This window comes from Phascolarctos cinereus, unplaced genomic scaffold (assembly GCF_003287225.1).
Source record: "Phascolarctos cinereus isolate Bilbo 61053 unplaced genomic scaffold, phaCin_HiC Scaffold_5;HRSCAF=322, whole genome shotgun sequence".
NCBI classification, from domain to species: domain Eukaryota; kingdom Metazoa; phylum Chordata; class Mammalia; order Diprotodontia; family Phascolarctidae; genus Phascolarctos; species Phascolarctos cinereus.
Window position 1 is genome coordinate 273457396 of NW_027555958.1, and position 21425 is coordinate 273478820.

The window sequence follows — 21425 nt, forward strand, 5'->3', positions numbered from 1 at the left end:
TTCATGTGAATGAATTCCTTTTAGTGCATACATGGCTCATAAGAACTCATTTACTGCCTGATTGAGTGAGGCAATTAGAGGGCAGGAAAGCACTGGTTGGTCCAAGGGGAAAGGAAATTGGTAACAGTGGAGGCTATGGTCACGCTAGAGAATAAAGAGGTAGAGAAGAAAAATAAGAGTGACCCAAGTTTTCCAGATTTTACAGTTTTGCATGGACCATTCCTGTTTACCATCATGTGTGCACAGAACAGATAGAAGGTGTTATTTCACGTGGGTTCCTCTCATACTCTCATCAGCATGTCTTAGTGAGAGTGTTTTGGCTCCTCAGGGATGTCTAACTCACTGTACTGTTCCGGTTTCTGCCTTCAGCAGGATGGCAATCTCCTGATCTTCTCCCTCCCGGAACACTTGTGGTCTCTTAAACTAGGAAGGTTATCTCAGCCAAATTCCTTACCCATTCCTCTTGTAGAGGAATATTCTCTACAAGATTCCTGAAAGATTGCTACCCATTCTTTAGTTAAACATTTCCACATGGTGCAGAGCTCTGGTTTTTAGAAAGTTCTTCCTTTTATTGAGCCAAAATCTGACTCTTATTCCAGAAAAACTACTCCTACTTCCTTCCCTCTCTCCCCACTCTTATCAAGAGGGTAGGACTTAGAAGCAATTCTAGGAGGTGGGCTTTGAATTGGCTTGAAAACAAATCCTTTACTAACCTCCAAAGGCTCTTTCCCTTCCCTCATCCCATTCAGGGATTCCTTACTCAGTTAGCCTGTTTCAGGAACTATACTGGTCATACCCTCCTTTATAGGTAAAGAGGTGGTAGGAGAGCAGGTAGGCAGGCAAACAGCATTTATTAAATGCTTACTATGTGCCAGGCACTGTGCTAAGTGCTAGGGGTACAAATATGAGCAAAAAGAAAGACAATCCTGGCCCTTAAGGAACTTACTTTCTAATGGGTGAAGACACCAACATATAAGGGAACTAAAAAGCCAGGGGGGTGAGAGGTACATAGATATGGTAGGGAGAATGGGAATGAAGCCTAAGAGGGGAATTATGGCAAGTCTGAAGTCAGAAGGACAGCCTGGAGAGGGATGAAGTGTGGCCAGACTGTGCCCATCCCCCAAATTAGGACACCAATGGGAGCAGAGAGCCAGCATGATAGGGGATGCTCCAGAGTGAGATGGCAGCTGAGGCATGTTGACAAAGTCCAGGAAACTTAGAAATTCAATTATTATTATCATCTTCCCCATTTTACAGATAAGGAACCTGAAACCTGAGAGAAGTTCCATATCCTACTAACAGGTATACAGCTAGTTAGTGGTAAAGCACAGATTTGAACCTGTACTTCCTTACTCCTGGTCTTCTGCCTGTTCCACTTCTACCACACCACAGCCTCCCTAATAAAGCAAAGACTTTTAGCAGCCCTAAAAAAAGAGATGTAATTTGAGATGGGCAGCACCGTGTCGTGCACCAGACTGAGTCAGCAGACAGAGATTCCAATCCTGGCCCTGCCACTAACTTGTGTGAGCGTGGGGAAGTTGCATCCCTTTTCAAAGACTCAGTTTCCTCAATTTGGATTAGATCAATGATTCTCAAAATGTGGTTCAGGGACCCATGGGAATCCCTAAGACCCCTCTAGAAGTATCTACAAAATCAAATCTATTTGCATAATAATATTAAGACTTCAACATTTTTAATTCAGTAAATATCAATAGATATAACCCATATAAATAAAATTCTTCGTGTATTAGGGGGTCCTCAATAATTTTAAAGAGTAAAATGGGGTCCTGAGACCAAAACATTTGAAAATATTGGACTAGATGATTTCTAAGTGCCCCCCCCCCTTTTTTGGCTAGGCGGTGTGGTTAAGTGACTTGCCCAGTCACACAGCAAGTAAGTATTATGTGTCTGAGGCCATATTTGAACTCAGGTCCTCCTGAATCCAGGACCGGTGCTCTATCCACTGCACCACCTAGCTGCCCCCTAAGTCCCCTTTTAAATTTGGTCAATGGTTCTATCATTTTATATCATCTCATAGTGAGTTGTTGCTGCTACTCAACTACTAGACTGAACCTCCTGCTGCTGTATGAAGTAAGTGGCTAAGTTTCCCCAGGCAGAGATGATGACATGTTGTCTTTGGAGCTATATTCCCAAGGATGCTAAAGAAGGTTATGGCAGGTTACGGCTTCCTCAGGAAGCTGTAAGAGAGGACACAGGCATGGACTCTGGACAGGTGTCTCCTGGAAGTAGGTATGAGAAGAGGGAACTGTGGTTATAGTGGAGTTCAGGTTGCTGTTCCAGCACTCCCTCCCTTCCCAGGCTTTGATCAAGCCTTTGCCTGTACAGAAGAAGCGAATGTGGGCAAAATGAAGATATGAATGTCATAGATACAACAAACCATGACAAGCATAAAAGACCAAAAGTGTATGGGACAAGGGGTATGCTCCTAAATATTTTAACAACCAGCTCACTGGAGGTGGGGGCTGGGAGAAGGAGGGAAAAATATACCTACACCACACTTTTAAATTTAATACACGTATTAACAATTTCCTATCACGTTCTTAAGTCTAGACAATCAACAATAATCAATCTTCAAGCTGGCTCCAGCACAGCTTCCCTGCATGTTATCTACCTGTGTATGGACATAGACACACTTAAGCCTTGAACTCCAAATCCACACTTAGAAACGCAGATATTATGTAAACATTAAACAGAGTCTATAAACTAAGGAGGGAAGGAAAAGGAGTAGGAATGTGGGATTTGATGGATGGATGTTGGGAGAGGACAGATTTTTGTTTAGTCTTTTTTTGCTGTGCCTTAGTTTCTTTATCTGTAAAATAGGGAGAATAATACCTCTATGCTACTTGCTTCACAAAATTTAAAGTGCTAAATAAACGTTAGCTACTATTAATCTCCAGTTATTATCATCCGTAAGAACTACAGCTCTCCAAGACAGTTTATATTGTTTGGAATTTTGCATTTATTCCTTTGAATAAGTAAAATGTATCTAGAATAATAATTTCTACATACATTTTTAAAATTTCCAAAATATATTTATCCTTCGTTTGTGGAAGTGTGGGATTCTATGGGTCTTAGAGCTCATTGTATCCCTCCAGGGGAGGAGTCCAGTCCAACTGGCCCTAACTTAGAACCCTGGCAGCTACACAAAAGCCATGACCCAGTGAAAGTATGCTCTAAACAATTGCAGGGGCAGCTAGGTGATGCAGTGAATAGAGCACTGGCCCTGGGGTCAGCAGGACCCGAGTTCAAATCTGACCTCAGACACGTGATACTTACTAGCTGTGTGACCCTGGGCAAGTCACTTAACCCCAGTTGCCTAACCAAAAAAAAAAAAAAGCAATTGCAGCACAAGGAGATTGGGGGTGGGGTGGGGAAGGATAGTGCTAGGTAACTTTTGTCTCTTTATGTTCCTCACTAGACAGAAGGTTACTGTAGTAGTTGCCTGAAACCTCTTAGACTTTTGATGCTTTTATGGGAGGAAGACAGCTTTAATGACCTGGCAGAATTTTCAGTAGCCACATCATTATCATCATCCCTTATATTTCAGAGAATCATAAAAGGTAAGAGCTGGCAGCCATCTAGTCCAATCCAGGCATTTTTACAGAGGAAAGAATGAGGCCCAACAAAGGTTGTGACTTGCTCCAGGATCAGAAAGCTGGCCAGTGACTGAGCTGAGCCGAGCACCCAAGGCTTCTCACTTATAGCCCCGGGCTCCTGGCCAGACTTTTTATTTATTTTTACTTTCATTAACTCTTTTCTCCATTATCTCTGTGTGATATATCATTGTCCTTTTGCGGATGAGAAGACTGAAGAAGAGAACCAAGATGGAAATCATAGGGATGGCTAATTCATGCCAGAGGCTAAAAGGTAATGTGAATCTGTGAACAAATTTGTTGTACTTTGGTATATTAATTTCCAGATATATGCCACTGGAATTGTTTTCTTGGTTTTTTTTGTTTTGTTTTGTTTTGTTTTTTTGGTGAGGCAATTGGGGTTAAGTGACTTGCCCAGAGTCACACAGCTAGTAAGTGTTAAGTGTCTAGCCTGAGGTCACATTTGAACTCGGGTCCTCCTGACTCCAGGCCCAGTGTTCTATCCACTGCACCACCTAGCTGCCCCTGGAATTGTTAAATGTAACCATTATTTGACCTGGAGTTTGCAGAAGTTTGTTTCCTGAAAGAGATCTGTGGATTCTTTGAAGGCATTTCATTTTCTGTGTGCAGACATTTCCTGTGTTATTTTTTGAATTACAGTGTTCATATTTTTTTACTTACGTTCTTTTCAGTGGACTCATGATTTCAGTGATACTTTGTTGTTGTTTAGTCATGTCCAATTCCTTGTGACCCCATTTGGGGTTTTCTTGGCAAAGATAGTGGAGCAGTTAGTTGGCCATTTTCTTTTCCGGCTCATTTTACAGGAATCTGAGGCAAATAGGGTTAAGTGACTTGCCCAAGGTCATACAGCTAGTGAGTATCTGAGGACAGATTAGAACTCAGGAAGTTTTCTTCCTGATTCCAAGCTCAGTGCTCTATACACTGCACCACCTAGATGCCCTGGTTAAGTGACTTGCCCTGGGTCACATAGCTAAGTAAATGTCTGAGGTCACATTTGAATTCATGTCTTCCTGACTCTAGGCCCAACATTCTATCTACTGTGCAACCTGGCTGCCTCTTGTGTTCTTCTGGGTAACCTTTAACCTTTAAGTTGCCTTTATACCTCCTGTCTTCAAGATCAATATGTTTGACTAGATGGCTAGGACATTTTCTTTTAAAATTCTTTCTTCTTGCTTCTCTTCTTCCAAACTGTCCTTCACTTCTTTGGCAGAATTCTTCTTCAGCGGTCGAAGTTTCTGGGTGTTTTTGTTTTTGTGTTTTTGTGCACTGAAGTTCATTGCCAGACAGGGGATGGGGTATCAGCTGGACAGATCAGTCAGCAGCTGAGCTATTCCCTCAGGAGGCTCTGCTGGTGGGCTGGACTAGGCAAGATGCTAGGCTCTAGGGCCCCAACTGCTGCAACTAGGCCAAACAGGTCATTTAGCTTCCGGACAGGGCCAGGCAGGTAGCCAGGTCACTAGGCAGCTGTTGCCAGACTGGGCCAAGCTGGTCACTTGGCTTCGGGGCTCTTCAATAGGCATGGCATTTCTGGTGAACTGGCTGATCCACTGGACCTCCACTTGATCTCACTCGTTGATAAATGATTATAGTTTCTATGACCTCTAGCCTCTGGCTCAGATGAGTGTTACTATATTTTCAAGTGTTATAGCGCTCTTTTCAGCTGGAATATCCACACGCTATTTCAGAAATGGCAGTGACTACTAGCAGAAGTCTTTCCTCTTTAACTGCCTCAGAGCCTCAGTTTGTCCCTTCCAGTCCAAAGGTGGGAAAGGTCTAGCCTCTCCTAGTCAAGCGTTCCTGATTCCCTCAGTGAAGGACCCTACAAGTATTTATGGTGACCAGCCAGTTTTATTTCCAGATTTCTATGGGTATTTTGGGTAGGTAGGTGGCTCGGTGGATTGAACACTAGGCCTGGAGTCAGGAGGACCTGAATTCAAATCTGACCTCAGACCTAGCTGTGTTACCCTGGGTAAGTCACTTAACCCTGTTTGCCTCAGTTTCCTCTTCTATAAAAATGAGCTGGAAAAGGAAATGACAAACCACTCCAGTATCTTTGCCACAGAGTTTTCCTTAATTTCTGAAAGAGCTTTCCCTTGACATTCAATGTCTTTGCCTTTGCCCCTTCACACCTTCTGCTTTGTTGAAGTCTAAACAGGTTGCACTTTTATACCTATATTATCTCATTATCTCCCAACTTTGCAGAGATAGGGTTTTTACTTCTAATTTAGGAATGAGGAAATAGAGGCCCAGAGAGGTTATATGACATGTCTATAGTCACTTATCTAGTTAGTATCAGAGACAGGATTTGAACCCAGATGTCTTCTGATAAGTTGAGTACTCTTTCCACCACATCAACTTTCTATTCCAGCAGCTAAATGGCACAATGGATAGAGCCAGGCCTGGGGTCAGGAAGACCTGAGTTCAAATCCAGCCTTAGACACTTACTAGCTGTGTGACCCTGGGCAAGTAACTCACTTAGCTCTGTTTGCCTGTTTCCTCATCTGTATTATAAGCCAAGAAGGAAATGGCAAACCACTCCAGGAAACCCCAAAAGGGGTCACAAAGAGTCAGACACTACTGAACAGCAACAAAAACCTTCTATGCCAAGTTGGAGTGAGGAGGGAAAGCAACTTCATGAAGGAAGTGGCATTCAAATTGGGTTTTTAAAGGTGCCTAGGAATTCCACTGTGGCAAAGAGAAGAGGAGGGCAAGGATTCCCATCATAGGTGATATCAAGATGGAAGCTATAGGGGAGGACATTCTGTGTATAGGGAATAGCTTAAGCTGAGGCAGGGGGTAGGAAAGTGTGTAAGCCAGATATGAAATAGTCCTGCTTAGCTAGAACTCCACAATGTGGAGGATCTTAAGTGTCATCTTATTCCATGGACAAAAGGACTTGGAACAGAGGATTAGCATGACAATATCTATATGTAGGTATCTATATACATATATATGCATCTAACATCTTCCTCTGAAGATCAGTACGGAGATTAATTTGAATCTTGAAGGATTATAAAAGGTGCTGAGAGGAATATGGGAGCTTGGGGTAGAGGTGGGGACAAGAAAACATTAGAATTCCACTTATATTGGGTTTATGGACTTAGGTTCAAGTACTCCTGTCCTGAAATAGTGGGGTAACACATATCTGTCAAACTGTAGTGGAGAAGAAGGAATAATGAGGGAATAAGAGGGATATTGTAAAAATGAAAGGGACAAGATGTGTTCAGATACTGCATACGTGAAGAGAGGGAGGGAAGACTCCAGATGACCCCACGATTGTGCAAATGGATAGTGTCGCTGGCAAAAATAGCAAATGGAGGTTTTGGCCGGGGGTGGGTGGTGGGTAGATAAGGAACTTCGCAGGACTTCCCACCAGCCCAGCCAGACCAAACGAGTCTTAGGACACCTGTGCATATTTCCCAAGATCTCTGCCACATCAGTCCACAAAGCCGCCCCAGGCTACCCGGAAACTGAACGCGGTAGGAAGCCTTCGGATCCATCAGCCGTCGGAGCTCTGCCCTTGGGCGCGGGCACCCGGGAGCAGTGTGGGGCGCACCCCCTCCTCCACTTCCCCCAAGCTCGGGCCCTCAAAGTGCCGAGACCTGGAGCTGGGAACTCCTGAGTGGCTCCGGGTCTCGCCGGCTGCCGGGATTCCCCGTCTGCGCCTCCGCTCCACGTGGGCTGCCAGGCTCAAGCTCCGGGGCTGGGGTCAGGGCGCGGCGGGCGGGGTGCTGGGGGCGGCGCTATGAGGCGCCCAGCCTGGACAGAGATGGTGACGTGCGCGGGGTACGTGCCGAGCCGAGGCGAGCGAAAGGCTTTAAAAATCGCTCTCAAAGCGGCTGTTCCTGCAGCTGGAGGGAGCTGGACCTGGACCCTATTGGTGTGCGGGGGTGGAGCCGGGCACGGGAGCCGGAGCCGGAGCTGGAGCAGGAGCGGGAGGGACTAGAGACCTGAGACCGGGAGCGCAGGTACCGCGGGTGGCACTGGCTGCTGGGGATGCTTCTGCTCTGGGCCGGCTGGGCTCGGGCAGCAGCGCGGAAAGCCCTTCTCTCTCTCTTGCCCCTTTCTCCACCGGGTCAGGAGGAGCAGGTGGCCGACTCTCCCCGGGCGGGGGTGGTCCATTTCCTTGGGGAGCCGGCGAGGCGCGCCCAGGCCCGAGAGCTGAGGGAGGCGGGCACAGCTCCTTTTTGTGGGATTGAGCGGACAGCTCCGGGGATTCCGTCTGCTGTGGAGGAGCTGGGGCCGGGCAGAGAGCAGAGAGTGCCCAGCCTTCTCTTGTCCCAATTTCTTCTTTCCCCGCTCCTCTCTCCTTGCCCTCGCCATGTGGCTACCTTGCTAACCATCCCTCTTCCCATAACTAGTACAGGAACCAGGGTAAACCCCTTGCTAGAGAGCTAGCTCCCTTTCTCGAGGTTCAGGAACTTCCCCATCCCAACTCCCTTTATACTGTGTGTGCCCAACCCGAGAGCAGCACCTCACCCTTCCACCATGATCCCATCTCCAACCCTTGGCTCTCCAGTCCAGAGATTTTCAGTCTCCATCCCTGTTCAGATCCGGGCCCTTCCCCCACCTCGGTATTCCTTTGCCTCCTCATGGCCCTTAACCCCCAGCGGGGCGGGGGGCTCAGTCTTCCCTTTCTTTGCGTCAGGGACCTGGGTTTACCGCCCTGGAGCGGCCTCCTCCAGGAGACCTTCACGTCGGGGTCCTGGCTGGCTGACTTTGGGCTCTGGGCCAAGAGGTTGCTGGACAGAAGCAATGACCAGGCTCACGTTACGGAGGGAGAGGGTATATATAAATAGCTCTCGACTGTGTCTCGCATCGGCTGGGCTTAGGGGAACGCACTCTTCCTTGACCCTTTCTGAGCCCCTCCACCCCATCCCCCAGTCCCACAACCGATTGAGGTGTGGCTGTAGCCGGCCCTGTGACCCGGTGAGGTACTATATATGGTTCTGCTGCCCGGGGTATCATCCTCATTCGTTCATGGTTCTCAGCCTGACTCCCTTCTCCACATCGACCCCAGCCTTGGAAAAGACCAGGCCCCAAAGGCTGAATGAGTTTTGAGTGGGTCATTATCACCAGAGGACCGCGTAGGTTCTGGATTTAATTCTCGCCTCTTAATCTGTCTACTCAGTTCTTACTGTATGCCACTTTAGGCTTCCCCTGCGTGGTTCTGGGTTTTGAAAAGTGACTTTTGATGCCCAAGAGATCTATCAGAGTCTAACCTTTTCCTTAGGACTCTTGCCAGAGGGGAGGAAATTGCACATGTGTGTCTGTTAACTTCCTTAGAGGGAAGGCTGGAACTCTGGGCTGGGACTGCTCTCTTTTTGTCCTCTTTCTCCATTTCTTCGGATTTTAAAAGCTTCACAATAATCACAAACACACTGTGGAAGGATGTTTAGTGGCTTCAGTTTTCCCAGCGTATTCCCAGAATCTGTTCTCAGTTCTCTGAAAAAGATATTCCATAGGGGAAAGCTTTATGTCTTCTACTCGACTTGACTTAGGATTTCTTTGGCGTCAGGTTAGAGAGTTGGGGTTCAGAGGTGTGATGTGTGGGTTAGGGGTGGTAATTGGTAGTTGGTAGCTTTCAGGATAACTCCTTTAAAAACACACACACACACACACACACACACACACACACATGGATGCATAGATGCTCCTCTCTACTCTTGTACAAAGTGTGTTTGTAAAGACTCTTGTTGGTGTTTGTCTTTACTGTCTCACATAACTGCATGTTGAATTGGAGCTTGTATTGGTATTGGGAAAGGTCACCATTGGCCATTTTCCCTGTTCCTTGAATTATAGGATTAAGAACTATTAGATGCTTTCAGCTTGGTGAAAGAATAGCATATCATTCCACAAACACAATAGGTGAATTTGGCAGGCTAAGGGTCTAATTTAAGTTTGCCAGCCTCAGACCTTCTGTCCTTGGGTATGCTGGGATACTATCAAGTACAGAGTTCACCATCCTTACCTTTCTAACAGTTTAACTTAACTCTGTGAAACTTGGGGTTCTTAATTTAAACTGTTCCTTTGCCTCAAGTTTGAAGAGTAACACAAATGCATCATGGCATCATAGCCAAAGCTGTTGTTAGTACTGGGTGTGAATGTGGGGAGGGGAATGCTCTTATTACCTGTTCCATGCCTCCAAGGCCTTTGTGGTATGTGACAAAATGGCCCCTTGTTGATATCCATAAGGCCTCTTAACTGTGGTGCCTCCTTCTGGGACCATGCCACCTTCTGGTACGACTGTTTCACAGATGGGATTGTCCTCTGTCCCTCTTCAATCCACCACCTCCCCATATGAATTTGTCCCATATACCAATCTACCTAGTTACAGATCTGATCAAAGCATGTTAATTAGAACGGAAAGGAATCTTAAAGATAATCTAGTCCAAAGCTTTATTTTACATAGGAGGAGACAAACCTAGAGAGGTGAAGGGCCTTGTCCAAGGTCACATTGCTAAGTAGTGGTAGTAGACTCACTAACCCAGCTGGATAAGATTGTTAGTCCTGTAGTCCTGTGCTCCTGCTATTTACACCATGTATGTCTCCTACTTATCAAAGCCAATGTCTCAGTTACCTGGCCTCTGAGCAAGGAGCTTACAGGACAGTGAGAAGGGTGAGTGAGGATGGCCTGGGAATTCCAAAGCCCCAACTGGAGCCCAGGGTTCCTTTCCCTCCTTTCAGCAACAGATCCCAATCCAATGCATTTAAAGGAACATTTATTAAGCATTTCAAGACGCTGTGCTTAGGGTTGAGGATGCTAAGACAAATGAAAAGCTGCCTTCCCCTCAGGGGTCTTACTGAGAATAGATATGCTGATTTAAAGGGAATAAGTATCTGTCTGTGAAGTTACTGTCTCTGCCTGAGGGATGCTAAGTTTGGTTTTTAGAAAAGCAACAATAAGAGAAGCTTAGAAGATAGAAATGAGAAAATGCATGTAGAATTTAAGTGGACTTTGAAGGAAATTTTAAAAATGTCAATACTAGAACCTCACATCCAGCTGTTTTCTTACTGGCCAAAGGAGTTGTGAAAAGGCTGGTGGAAAAAAATCATAGCTTACATTTATAAAACAAAATGTGATTACAAAGCACATTATTACGTACATTCTTTTGTTGAACCCTTATAATAACTTTGTGATATGGGCATAATGAAAATAATATTACAGATAAAAAAACATTCAGAGAGTTTGTCCAAGGTCAAACAGCAAGTAAGTGGCAGGTTTGAAATTCAAACCCAGGTCTTTTGACTCTTAAATCCTATAGTTTGTCTTTCTATTAGAACATGTCGTTTGATCAGTTGACCAAGATCAGGTGAAAATTTGGAGTCAGTGAGTGTTTGAGCACTGGATTTAGAGTCAGAGGCCCAGGGCTGTAATCCTAGGTGTGGCTTATAGTACCATATCAGGCATAGAAGAGATGGTACTTTTTAGGGTGGCTATTTCTTCATCTTCAAAACGAAGTTTGATTAAAATGATCCCTGAGGATTTTTCTAAATCAACTCTAAATCCTATGACCTAAAGAAATAAAGTCCCTATGAGAGAATTTTACGATGATGTTGCTTGGGTGAGCCGCAGGGTGGGGCAGGAGTCAGAAAGGGTCCTAGGGGTTTGGCTCCAGGTCACAGCTTCAGATTGGGAGCAGAGGGGAGACTCCTGGAACTGAGGAGAAAGAAACTTGTGGTGCCCATTTCATTGCTAAATTGAATAAGGCACTTGGCTAGTTCGGAACCAAAGCTCTAAGGTGTTCTATAGGATTTAGGACTGGAAGGGACCTTAGAGATCACCTTGTGTAACCCCCCCCCATCCTTTTTTTTTTTTTTACAGATGAGGAAATCACATGATAACATATAGTTTTGCCCCTGCCCCCACTCTCCTCCTGTTCACTAGGTCAGCAGTCAATGGCCTAACAGGATAGTGTGTACTGTGCAGCAGTTAGCTAAGAATATGTTCCCACACCTTCATGGTGGCAAGGAAAGCCCTTAAAAGTTGGTTTACCTCCTGAACTGCAGCCTCTCAATCTGGAAAGCACAGGTCTGATTTCTAGGTGGGGAGACACAAACCTTCATCTTAGAGTTCTAACATATCACACCTGGGGTAATCCAGGGAGGAAGAGGGGTCCCCTTACCTGCTGGATACACTGAATCACTGAGAAGTAGTGATGTCATTGATGCTGACACTGTGGAGGTTCAGTTCTACTGCTTTTTAATCTTAGACAATCAAGCCAGGAAACTCTGATATCCTAGTTAATAATAAACTAATAATAATAAACACAGCCTAGTTGCTGGTTTCTAAGGGGATTGACATTCTTAGAAATGACCATTAGGGAGTGAAAGTGGGGAAAAAAAGGGAGAAAGAAGAGATTTAAATAACCATCTCAAAATTATTTAAATCAATTTAACTAATCCTTCAGTTTATGCTGGGTGAGATGGAAGGATCTTTGTCATAAATGCATTAGTCAGTGGGTGTCCTGAAGGGTGAGTTTGTTGGAAGTGTGGGGCGAGGGGAGGCAGGATGAGCCCAAATTATTAGAATTCTCTCTGGAGACTGATTCCCAATTTAGGTACAGACATACCTCATTTTATTGCACTTTTGATTTATTGTGCTTTGCAGATATTGCATTTTTTGCAAATTGAAGGTTTATGGCCACCTTGCATTGAGTAGCAACAGCATGTGCTCACATCATGTCTGTGTCACATTTTGGTAATTTTCAAAATATTTCAAACATTTTCATTATTATTATATCTGTTAGGGTGATCTGTGATCAGCAATCTTTGATGTTACTATTGTAATTGTTTTGGAGCACCACGAACCGTGCCCATACAAAAGAGTGAACTTAATAGATAAATGTTTGTGTTCTGACTGTTCCATGACCAGCAGTTTCCCCATCTCTTTTCCTCTCCTCTGGCTTCCTTGTTCCCTGAGATGTACAATTTTGAAATTAGGCCAATTAATAACCCTACTATGGCCTCTTAGTGTTCAAGTAAAAGGAAGAGTCAATGCATGTGGCAAACTTCATTGTTGTCTTATTTTAAGAAACTGCCACAGCCACCGCACCCTTCAGCAGCCACCATCCTGATCAGTCACCAGCCATCAGCATTGAGCCAAGACCTAACACCAGCAAAAAGATTACAACTCAATGAAGGCTCAGATAATGGTTAGCATTTTTTTTTAGCAAAAAACTATTTTTAAATTAAGGTATATACATTGCTTTTTTAGACACAATACTTGGTTATTGTACTTTGTGCTTGAAGAGTACCAAAATAACATCGCTATATTGGGGTCAAGGTACAGCATGTCTGACTGTGGCTGAACAGACCAATACAAGCTTTGAAGGCTCTACCACAGGTGGGACACAAATAGAGCATGTGAACATTTGAAATGGAGATATCTCTAAATTTGCACATCTCATGTTTCATAATACTATTGCATGCTTAACAGACTACAGTATAGTGTTAACAGAACTTTTTATGAATTGGGAAACCAAAAAATCTGTGACTTGCTTATTGCAATATTCACTTTTTTTGTGTGGTGGTTTGGAATCGAACTTGCAATATCTCCAGGGTATGCCCATACTATTCTAGCCCTTTGTGGAGCTAGTGTCCCTGGGAAAAGGGGACCATCTTAGGAAATGAGGGGAAGATCATAGGTTTAGAGCTGCAAGGGACCTTAGAGATAACTGGGTTCAATTCTAGCCTTTTAAAGTGTGGAAACTGAGTCTCAGAGAGGTTAAAGTGGTCGTACTAATTATAGCTAGAATGTGTCAGTGATGGGGTCTTAATCCAGGTTGTCCTTACTCTAAGCCCCACACACCATACTGAGTCTACACCATATGACTTGGAGGTCCCCCATTCCCTCCATGGAGTAGTATTTCCTAAGACGTTGTAGTGATGGGAGAGCCCTGGGAGTCAGGAGCCCCGACTGAATCCCAAACTGGCTGTGTCAATTACACTTCTTTGGTCTTGTGTCTTTCTTTGTAATCTCTTGTATCTCTAAAGGTTCTGTGAGTCTGTGAGTGTCAAAGAAAGCTCCTAGATAATTCCTTGAGTGTCTCTCTCTGAGGCTGGTCATTCTAGGTGAACAGTGAGGGTGGGGATGGATCAGGGGATTATGGTCAATCAGGGTCACTCAGTTATTTAGGAGAATGGTTGTTATTACTCAGAAGGGAGACTGGAGAGACTGTATTCAGCGTCAGGCATCAGTCATTCTCTAAGAGCCTAGTCACTTTAAGGAAGGAAAAAGTGTTCAGGGAGGCAGGCCTGTGAGTGGCCTGTGTATTAGTCACACCAACTTCTGAGATCCGCTTGACATACATATGTGAGACACTCTGCTGAAGAAGAGGCCTTTTAAAGACTTGTCTGGGGGTGGGAATGAGAGGGTTTCTTATGGAATGGTTTCACAGGGACTTTGTGCCCTTGTGCAGCAAGGTGAACAGTCTGTCTGGCCTTAAAATGAAGGCGGGACCCGAAGTGATGACGGCCTCAGCAGAGCCTTGGGCACCACTGCTCTCTGAGACTTGGTTCCTAGGAAGGGTTGCGGGAGGAAGAGAAACCGGGGTAAAATATGAATGAAGTCCTGCTGTGCCAACACCACAAGGTGCACAGCAGCTGTACTGTTCGAGTCTGGCAGACATACCTCGGAAGGGTGGAAATCCCATCTAGAAACAAAGACCTGGCAGGGGAGAGGAAGGGGAACATTTGAATGGCCAGTTCTTTTAAAGTGGCCAGCTGTGGCACCTCTACCTGTCGGGGGAGGGGGTGGGGCTGGCGGCAGCTGGCGGCATTAGTGATAGTGCTCAGTGTGGTGAGCCTGGTGGCGTGATCAATTCAGCCAAACACAGCAGCTCTGGCGAATGGGCTACAACAGAAGTTGTCTGTTCCTGTAATTTTGATGGAGTGTATACTCTGGTGAATACAGCTGTGCTGTGGGTAACTTGAGCTGAGTACTGTAGACAATACGGTAGCAGCTCCTTTCCCTGCTCGTCACGTCCCCCACGTCCCCATGCAGCTGGGTTTCCTCTGAGCCGACAGGCTGGCCCGGCCCTCTATGAGGTGCAGGGAATATTAGGGGCGCCCAGGGCAGCCCTCTCTTCTTCCTTCTCCTGTAGCTACAGACCTCAGATAGTCCAGAGTCCAAATTCCCTCTAATGTAAATGTGATCTTTGGTGAAGTGATAGGATCTGGGAATGTGTAACTGAGGGTCACAGGTCAGAATATGCCTGCAGGTATTAGGGGCGGGAGTAGGGAGCTTCCAAAGCTACTGGGAGCAATTCCCTGGGATGGGGCAGAGGGGGCTGGGGGTCAAGGGAAGCCAGACGCAGATAGCCCTCTCTTTGCAGTTTGAGAAAATAATGGGGAAGAAGAAAAAGAGATGACAAGAGTAGGAGCAGGGCAAGGATCAGTCACACAGTAATTGGGTATCTACTACTGCTCTTGCTTCGAAGAAAGTTAAGAAGTTTGAAGGAAATTGAGTTTTGAAATTGGGTCACTGCTTATGCCTCAGAGGGCTGAGTTGAGAGATAAGTGATACAGGTGCTGGAAACTGACCAGGAAGACCTGCTTCTGTTCCACTCCCTGAAGGGATTCTGAGATAACTTGAATTGTGGGTTCCGGGAACTCAAGGGAGCAGTAGGCTCTAAGATTTGCATCCTCATTTTGGAGGCAGAGATGATGATGATGAGGAGGAGGAGGAGGAGGAGGAGGAGAAAGGGGCAAGGAAGGAATCTAGTTGGGGTGATAAGTTAGTATCTTGAGGCTCTTCCTTTTCCCTAACCTGTTCTAGCTTGTCTGTGCTCCCCAAGGCAGAATTTGCTGGCCATACCATTTCGTCTCCACTTTGCTTTTGTGCTTTATTGACCTATTGTATAGAGCAAGGGTGGGGAATGTGTGGCTTTGCGGCCACTCGTGGCCCTCTAGCTCCTTAAGTTCGGGGATTCAGTCGCATTGAGCACCTAGAGGGCCACATGTGGCCTTGAGGCCTAGGTTCCCCACTTCTGAAGAGTATTTGGCCACCCAGTTGGGGTTTGTATCTGATTCTTTCAATCAATAAATGTTTACTGTGGATGAGGTACTGTGCTGGGCTTTGGGAGCCAGAGAAGACCAAGTTACTAGGAAAGATAGTGGCGATTGGCATAGTTGAGCTGTTGCCTGAGTATTCAGGGTAAGATTACTATCTCCTGGAAGACCAGGCAGATCTTCAGGAGGCCGAGCCACTTGGAGTTCCCAAGGACTTAGGCCACTGATGTTTCCCCCACACCCCTCAGCCCTGGGAAAAGTATAGCATAACCAGTCTGGCATTGCCAGGCCTAGAGATCCATCATAAGGACATGGGGTCACAAACATGGCCACAAGAGCCAAGAGTTGTAGGTTGTTGAAGGCTGATCCTTTTGGTTGGAGCAGAAATGATTAACTAGGGGGCTGACATATGGGATAGCGTGAAGGGAAAGGGAAGGGAATATGAATTTATATATAGTGACCCTTTCTACATTACAACTTTCCCCATCGTGGTTTCAATTTATTGTGGGTTGGCATAAGAAATTAAATGTGAATTTTTGGGGAGTTTTGCGGAAGCCATAGAGGACATGTGAAGGTCAGCAGATGACATTGATCTTATGACCAAATACAACCTAAATTTTCTATTTTTTCTTTTTCTTTTGGTGAGGCAATTGGGGTTAAGTGACTTAAGTGCCCAGGGTCACACAGATAGTAAGTGTCAACTGTCTGAGGCCGGATTTGAACTCAGGTCCTCCTGACTCCAAGGCCGGAGCTCTATCCACTGTGACACCTTGCCACCCCCTGACCCAAATTTTATAATAAGGCAGTATAAACACCCCTGCCTCCCTAACCCCCCCCAGATGTGGAAGGGATAACTGTAGTCTCTGCTGTGTGTCAGGTACTGTGCTAAGTGTTTTTCAATTATCATCTCATTTGATCCTCACAACAACCCTGTGAACTAGATGCTATCATTATCCCCATCTTACAGATGAGGAAACTGAGGCAAATAGAAGTTAAGTAACTTGCTCAGGGTCACACAGGTATCTGAATTTTAATCTACCCATTGCACCACCTAGTGGCTGCCACCTATCTGGATAAGGGTCATATCAAAGGTGGTGGTGTTCAGTCGTTTCAGTTGTGTTTGAATTTCTGTGACCCCATTTGGAGTTTTCTTGGCAAAGATACTGGAGTGGTTTGCCATTTCCTTTCTCCTGGTCATTTGCAGATGAGGAAACCAAGGCAAACAGGGTTAAGTGACTTGCCCAGCCAGTAGGTGATGGTGACCAGATTTTGAACTCAGGTCTTCCTCACTCCAGGTCTGGTGCCATATCCATTTCACCATCTAGCTGCCCCAAGATCAAGGGTGTGACCATCTGTTTATATATGTAGCTGAGGTAGAGTGGAAGAGTAGGTCATGGAAACTGAATAGACTGAAGAACTGGGAAATTAGGGTATTTGAGGGAGCAACAATATGTATGTTGAAGTTTTGTAATATGACAATAAGGGTTGGGATGGAGAGAGACTGAGGAAGGCACTGAACTCATTGAAGAGGGAAGGATTGAGTGATAATTTTGAAAAGCGTGAACCTCAAAGGAGTAATGGTTGCTGAAGGATGGTGTGGGAGAGTATGGCAAGCCATTCCAGTTATCTGCCAAGAGAACCCCAACGAGGGTCATGAACAGTCGGACATGACTGAGCGACAATAATTTAGGAATAGTAGTTTTGAATAAAAGATGGAGAAATTGTTCCTCCTAGAGATGAAATGAGTAACAGGGTCACACAGGTTGCATGTAGACCCAAGTTCTAGGACTTTAAGCTCAGTACACTTTTCTTGACACAATAATGATTTAATTTTCCTTTTGGCTCCAGCAGGGACTCCCCAAGGGTGCCTGGAGTGGGTGAGGCTATCAAAAGCTTTCAATTTCTTAGTCTCCAGGGCTGAACACCCCTGAATCTCTTCCAATTCTAGGGATGAGTGGTTCGGACTTGCTTCTGGGCAAGTAGGCTCTAGTTAAAGGTGCATCCCATCTTAGCTAGTCACCTCAGAAAGAGAATGGGCAAAGAAGTGTTCCCTAGAAGAGGTACCCTTGATGTGCTAGCATTCTGACGACAACATGAAATTAGCCAAGTGGGATATTGGATAAGGGTGGTAGTCTCAGAGCTAGATAGGTGTGGTGGTCTGGGTTATTCATATATCCTCAGAGTGGGGAGAGGTTGGAATAGTCTTTACCTTAGCCTGGGAAAGCCTTAAGGACTCCAGGCCCACACTGGAAGCCTACCGGATTTTGGGATTGCATTATTTGTATAGTATTAAGATAAGGCAGCTAGGTGGCTCAGTGGCTCCAGGCCTGGAGTCAGGAAGACCTGAGTTCAAATCTAGCCTCAGACACTTTCTAGCTGTGTGACCCCGGGGCAAGTCACTGAGGTAAACATTGTGTTTACCTCAGTTTCCTTTTCTGTCAAATGAGTGAGAGAAGGAAATGACAAAACCACTCCAGTATCTTTGCCAATATAGCCCCAATGGGGTCACAGAGAGTCAGACATGACTGAAACGAATGAATGACAACAAATAGTATTAACACTGACCTGTTTGACGTGACCTATTTGAGTAGACCCCAGACTCCCTATAGACTTAATAACTGTTAGATTCAGGCCCCTCCAAGGCTTTCCCAGTGAGCTCTGCATCAGCTCCAGATTTGGATCTAGGCCATGGCCCCCTGATGCTGGGCTCCAGGGTCTTCTATAGTTCTCCTTTGACCATTTGATCAGCTTTCAGTTGTGTCCGCACTCTTCATGACCCCATTTGGGGTTTTCCTGGCAAAGATACTGAAATGCTTTGCCATTTCCTTCTCCAGCTCATTTTAGAGATGAGGAACTGAGGCAAACAGGGGTTAAGTGACTTGCCCAGGGTCACACAGCTAGTAAGTATCTGAGGCTGGATTTGAACTATGGTTTTTCTGACTCCAAGCCTATTTCTCTATCCACTGTACTACCTAGTTGCCTGTGTGACCCCCTTCCTTTCCAGAGATCTTCACACTTCCATAGTCCCCTTTCTATGATGGTACACCTTTTCAGGCAGAGAAGTCCTGGCCTGTCTTCATCTGACTCAGGATTCTTTTCTGCTTCACACTTGCCTCCTCCTTCTCCTTCCCCCAGGGGACTTACTTCTTTTTCAGTAGTGGTGGGTAGGGGAAAGGCAGGAAAACATTAAGAACTAGATATACATCTGCTCTTTGTATATGTTGTGTGTTTATTTGCCTCCCTAGGAAGCTGTTTTCCTCCGAGTAGGAGGGTACTTGAGTTGGGAAAATGTTTTCATTTTTGTTTTTGTAACTGGGGTGCTTGGCACATAGTAAATGCTCAAGAAAAGCTTGTTAAATTGAATTGAATGGAACAACGTTTTATTGAGTGCTTATTATGTTCTAGAGGTTGTGCAAGGCCCCCTAGGGGATGACCTTAGTCCCTATTCCCCCAACAAAGAAGGGTGAGGCATCCTTCCCCCTAAACAAGACCTGATGGTTTCTGTTGGCCCAGTTCTCTTGGCTGGAAGGCAAAGTATTGGGGTAGATTGAGGGTTGGGGAGATGCGGGAAAACAGTGGGAAGGCAAGGCTAGGAGACTGAATCATCATAGTACTGCCAGCTGGCATAAATCAGGAAGGGACTATGGATGATATATCCAGAGTGCTGGATGACAGAGTCAAGGTTATGCTTAAACATTCCTGAGCCTACAGAAGCTCTGTCAGTATCCCTTAGCCCCTCTCTGTCTGCCTTGGGGTTGGGGTGGGGTGATCCAATCTGCTGTGAACTACATACACAATGCAGTAATAGAATACACTTCTGGGTCCTGCATGAAGTTGGAGAGATGGAGAAAGAAGAGACTGCTTCAGGGTTGTAGATGGAGGGGTGAGGTGGGAGAAAGGTTTGAATCTCAGCTCCACCTGTATGGCTGTGGGTGATAGGATAGCTTCAAAGCCTCAGTTTCCTATTTTAAAAAAGGTTGAAAGATTTGGAGTTGAAAGGGACCTTTGAGTTCATCTAATCCAACCATCTCATTTTACCCAGTGAGAAAAACAAAGTGTAAAACACATGCCACTTACTAGCTGTGTGACCCTGGGCAAGTCTCTTAACCCCAATTGCCTAAAACAAACAAAAACCTAAACACAAAGTGTAGAGAGGTTGACTTAACCCAAAATCACATTGGTAGGAAGTGGCAAAGTTGGGATTTGAACGGAGTTGTGTGGATTCCACATACACTGTGTGAGACACTGCCTCACCAGGTGTTTGTTGTTGTTGTGGGGAAAGCCTGACACTGGATGTGTGCGAGTTGTTACTTTTGGCTGCCTAAACTTGGGAGCCCCATTTAACAACTCTATAAGTCTTGTCTCCTCCCAAGGATTTGGTGGGAGGGAGCTCCCCGTGAAAGATCCCAGAACGGAGGAAATGGCAGAACCTTCCCTGACTCATTTCTTCCAGGCAGTAGGGGTGTATTGAGTCACAAGCTTATCCTCTTATAGTCATTTTCTTATAGGCCAAACATACCTACCCAAGGCCATGGAGCTGAGTGGCAACAATAACCTAGAGCAGGGGTGGGGAACCTGAGGCCTCAAAGCCTCTAGGTCTTTGGGTGTGGCCTTTTGTCTGAGTCCAAGTTTTACAGAACAAATCCTTTTATTAATTATTATTTATTAATTATTAATATTAATTAATTATTAATTAATTATTGCTCTGTGAAGTTTGGATTCAGTCAAAGCCCCTGAGCTTAGTCAAGATCTCTTGGTGAGGAGTGTGCCACCCAGAGGTATGGACTTTTTCTTTGGGAAAAACTGAGTTCCGTGGCTCCGGCTATTCACATGCCTGGGATGCCCTCCCTCTTGGATCCCTGGCCTCCCTGAAGATACAACTGAAAGTCTACTTTCTGCTGCAGGGGACCTTTGTCTCCGCTCATGTGAAGACTTTTTTCTCTAAGGCTACTACCACTTCTATTTATATCTTGTAGGCATAGATTTATATAGTAGTATCTTTCCTTGAGGGGCAGGGGATCTTTTGCTTTTTTTTTTTTTAAGGGTGGAATCCCAGTGCTTAGTAGCATGGTGCCTGGCACATAAGTTAACAGTTAATAAATGCTTATTGATTATTTGCTATGGGTCAGGACTGAGCATTGATCAGTGAAAGAGCAAATGGTTCTAAGAGAGAGAAAGAAGCAAAGACAAAGACAGAGAGAGAACTTAGAGCTCTCTCTTTATGCCTCCATATGTGAATGAAAGGCTGACTGTACGTAAGGGGCTGACTCTCACTGTTTTGTCTGTGTGGGTCCAAGTTCTTAGCTGGGTAGTGGGTGGCCTCTTGGTGGCTGCTGTCCTGGCTGGCATTCTTAGAGTCTTCTGGATCCTTGGGACCCACTCTTGGCTTGGGGTAGTGAGGTTCAAGCAAGTAGCAAACCATGTAGCCAGGGAATGGAGTCAGAGCAGGAAGGAGAGGGAAAGATGCCTGAGACTGGGCAAGAGTAATACAGTAGCAGTTAAGATAAGAATGGATCTTAGAGATCATTTTACAGAGGAGGAAACTGAGGCTAAACGATGTGAAGAGACTTGCCTAAGATCATGTGATTAATTAGTGGAAGACCCACGACTGGGCATGCAGGACTCCTGGTTCCTAGTCTTTCCACCGTAGCATAGTGGAAATTGGGTAAGGTTTGGTTTGGCCTGTTGCTCATAGAGAGCCAGCGAAATGTAGTAGTTAATAGAGTTCTTCCTGAGCACCCAGACATGCTTCTATAAAGAATGGAATGCCAGTTTATT

General features: G+C 45.4%; 1 protein-coding gene across 1 annotated transcript in view; it reads left to right on the forward strand.

The window, feature by feature from the left end:
- The first annotated feature begins 7394 nt into the window (after positions 1-7394).
- SLC16A3 (solute carrier family 16 member 3) overlaps positions 7395-21425 on the forward strand; it is a 31689-nt gene continuing 17658 nt past the window's right edge. Inside the window, exon 1 of the mRNA XM_021000961.2 lies at positions 7395-7603. The gene's annotated coding sequence lies outside the window, so the exon portion shown is untranslated. The remainder of the gene's footprint in view (positions 7604-21425) is intronic.